General features: G+C 36.4%; 1 pseudogene; it reads right to left on the bottom strand.

Annotated features, from left to right (window-relative positions):
* Window positions 1-3130: 3130 nt before the first annotated feature.
* LOC120248032 lies at window positions 3131-3772 on the bottom strand (annotated as a pseudogene).
* Between the last annotated feature and the right edge of the window lie 289 nt (window positions 3773-4061).

The raw sequence follows: 4061 nt of genomic DNA, 5'->3' as shown, positions 1-4061 counted from the left end.
AAAACATTAAAAAAAAAAAAAATTATACATTAACTTGGTCTTTACCTTACTGACTCTTTCAAACCTAGGGCATAGTACAATTACCTCTCATTCCCATTTATTAAATTTTCTTTAATTCCTCTTAACAATGGGGTTTTTTGGTTTTTTTTAAAGTTTTAATTCAAATCTCAATTAGTTACAATATAGAGTAATATTAGTTTCAGATGTATAATATAGTGATTCAACACTTATATTTTGATGTTTAAAAATAATTGAGAGTTATGGTGTTGCCTGGGTGGCTCAGACAGTTAAGTATCCAACTCTTGATTTCACCTCATGTCATGATCTCTTGGTTTGTGAGATGGAGCACTGCGTCTGGCTCTGCACTGTCAGTGTGGAGCCTGCTTAGGATTCTCTGTTTCCCTCTCTCTCTGTTCCTCCCCTGCTCTCTCTCTTTCTCTCTCTATCTCTCTCTCTCAAAAAATAAACATTTTTTTTCTGTTTAAGAATTGTGGAGAGGGAGTCACTATCCCCTCTGTTAGGACCTGCTAATTTCATTTCTCCTGGTTGCTATTTAAGGGCACATTCTTAAAATTTTTTAAATACCCAAGTCCTATAGTACTTAGCAAAAATAAAATAGGCTTTTATTCATTTATGGTCAAGCCTGGCTGGCTCTTACTTTCTTGGTAGCTAACTCTGTCTATCTATCTATCTATCTATCTATCTATCTATCTATCTACCTACTTACCTACCTACCCTACCTACCTACCTATCTACCTATAATTTCATGAGTCAGAACTTACAGCCTATGCATTGGCAATTTACCACCGGTCAACCAGAAACTATGTGAATCATAATTATTTCATGACTTATTTCCAGCACAGTTATACATACAACAGCAGGCATAGAAGATCAAGTCAAGAACTACTTCAATCAGTTGAAACAAATGAAGCATCACAAGGAGGAAAAGTTATCTTCATTCAATCAATATTATGGCTTAATCACATTTGCTACAAGGAAGTAAAAATAAGGGCTTGGGGAATTGAAAATAGCTCTGCTGCTAACTATACATGTGGCTTTTGAAACAGGATTTCTCTGATCTCAACTCTGAAATGAAAAGAGCAACTACTCTTCTACAAGGCTGTTGTGCAGGCTAAATGAGATAATATAGGTGAAAGTTCCTCAAAGACACCTGTAACACAGAAGCTCAATATAAACAGCTTTCTGCTTTTCTTATTTTATAAGACCTTTGTCATTAAAGTCTGCATTTTCTTAGCAACCGCACACAGAAAACTCTATTAATCAGATTTCCATACAAAGCTGTCTCATACATGGAACTGATAGTTGATTACGTAGTGACAGCACCAAAGCAATATCAAATTCTAATAAAGCCTAACATTTTTTTTAGAGGTTTATCAGGTATTGTAAGTCACAAGAAAGAGTTCATTCAATCATCAAAATCTTTTGAGATAGATCCTAGCTGTCAACCTTTTCCCTTAAAAGGCACGAAGAGGCTACTTAGCTGACTCAAAACCACACAACTAATGATCAAAGAGCAGATGTATTTAACCACAAAAGCCAGAATTCTTAACCATTGCCCTTTACTGCTCAAGAATATTTGAAAACAGAAAGTTTACTTAAAGTTATTTACAGTAGAGTTCAACTCAATACATTTTAACAAATTGGTAAACAATTTAATTGTGTGTGTTTGCACACCCATATGTGTGCACACGCCAATTCTGCTAATTTGGATGAGTTGTACTAGTTCGAGCTTTTCAAAGAAACAGTCAATTTCTTCTAAATTGGCAAGTTTATGAGGATAATATTATTTGTAATATTTTCTTATTATCCTTTTAATGGCTTTAGTAAGAGGAATGATGTCACCTATTTAATCCTTGATATTGTTGATTTCCATTTTTCACTTTTTAATTATTCTTGCTAGGCATCTATCAATTTAATTGTTTTTGTTTTGAAAACACAGGCTTTGTGTCACTAATTTGCTCTACTGTTTTCCTATTTTCAATTTTATTGATTTCTGCTCTTTATGATTTTCTTTCTTCTGATGCTTTAGATTTATTTTGCTCTTCCTTTTCTAGTATGTTGAGGTAGAAATGTAAATTAGTGATTTGAAAATTTTTCTCATTTTTCATATAAGCACTTAATGCTATATATCTCTTTCTCTCAGAACTTTTAACTACATCCCATGTATTTTGACCTGCTATATTTTCATTTCCATTCTGTTCTTTTTGGTTGTTGTTTTTTTTAAGACTTTTTGGTCCATGGATTTTTTTTTTTTTTTAGAGTGTGTTGTTTATATGTGTCTGAAGATATCCCTATTTTCTTTCTGTTATTGGTTTCTAGTATGTTTTCATTATGGTCAGAGAATATACTTCATATGACTTCAATTCTTTGTGGTAGAGCTCAGGATATCTTGGTTACTCTTCCATGGAGACCTATAAACAAGTGTATTCTGCGGCTGTTGAGTGAAATGCTCTGCCAAGTAGACCTGTTGGTTGATTGTAATGTTCAGAACTTCTACATCATAAGTAACTATAATTTTGGATTTCTATACCTCTTTTTTCAGCTTTGTCAGTTTTTTCTCCCTTTTTTTTTCCTTCACATATGTTTGGTGTGTATGTCATTAGGTCTGTTACATTCTCCTGGTAGATTAGTCTAAAATTTGTGGCATTTGGCTGGCTCAGTGAATGAAGCATGTGACTTTTGATCTTGGGGTTGTGAGTTTGATTCCCATGTTGGCTGTTAAGCTTACTTTAAAAAAACAAACAAATAAAGTTTCAAAAATATTTATCATTATGTACTGTCCCTCCTTTTCTCTAACAATTTTCAGTCTTCTGAAGTCTATCTACTTCATCAGATATTAATCGAACTACCCCTTCTTTTTAAATTAATATTGGTATGGTATATCTTTTCCCATCTTTTTACTTGCAACCCGCCCATGTCATTGAATCTGAAGTGTGTTTCTTTTTTTTTTTTTAACACTAGAGCGTTTTATTAACAACAACAAAAAAAAAACCTCTTGCACAAGGCTTCTTAACAAAACTCATATTAACGATAATTACACATTTCCTTTTCTGCCAGTGCCCCTTGTTTAATTACTACCCTCTTTTAGAGACGGAAAAGTGGACATACTTTAAAATCTTTCTGATAAACATATCGCCATGCTGCATCCAGCCTGGATAACACTCTTCAAAACCACCTATGCTGGGGCCAGCTGTGAGTCTTGCTCAAGGCCTATGTCGTGGTGCTCTAGCTCTTCATCCAGAAATTTCCTTACCACCTGAAGAAGTTCCTCATATTTTTCAGGATCCTCCTCCATCAACATCCAGATCTGATTGTTTTAGTGATGAGCTATAGACTCTTCCACAGCCACAGTGCAGGACATGGTTCCCTCCTTCCCAAGCAGGGTGGTTCCTGCACCCAGCACAAACCCCACCATGTTCCAGAAGGGCATCAGAACAGTGGGCCGCACCCTAAATGCAACCATCAATTCGTTGATCTTTTTCAAGTGGTCCTTTTCTTGATCCCACATTTTCTGAATCATTCAGGGCCAACCCAGGACGGCCATCTGTCCTGCATAGATTCGGTTCTCTCCATATTCACCTGCATGATCCACCCGGATTATTCGATCCACAGCTGCCCAATTGATATTGTCTAAGGTCACTTCTGAACTGTACAGTCTTACACTGATCCTTCTGTAAGCTGGGAGAGGCTGCAGGGCGCCCGTGCACAGCCGTCACAGGGAGCGAACAGCCACCGCCCCGGCGCAGCTCATTGCTGTGACAAGATAACTGCTGCCCTGAGCAAAGCGGGCCAAACGTGCGCTCTGAAGTGTGTTTCTTATACAGCATATAGTCGGGTTGTTCAATAACAGTTTTATGTTCATTTCATTGGCTTAAAATCTCCACACATTGTGAGTAATATTCATTAGAACCCAGAGCTGCTTTGCCTACCTATATTTTTGCAGGTGACACTTTTCCATTTATGGAACTATGTAGACTAAAATGTTCTTGTCACATACTCCAGACCAATGGATAGGAGATATTCTGGCCTCAATTTCATAG

The sequence above is a fragment of the Hyaena hyaena genome, unplaced genomic scaffold (genome assembly GCF_003009895.1).
Source record: "Hyaena hyaena isolate Hyena2069 unplaced genomic scaffold, ASM300989v1 scaffold_561, whole genome shotgun sequence".
In the NCBI taxonomy this organism is placed as follows: domain Eukaryota; kingdom Metazoa; phylum Chordata; class Mammalia; order Carnivora; family Hyaenidae; genus Hyaena; species Hyaena hyaena.
This window is presented reverse-complemented; position numbering and strand designations above follow the sequence as displayed.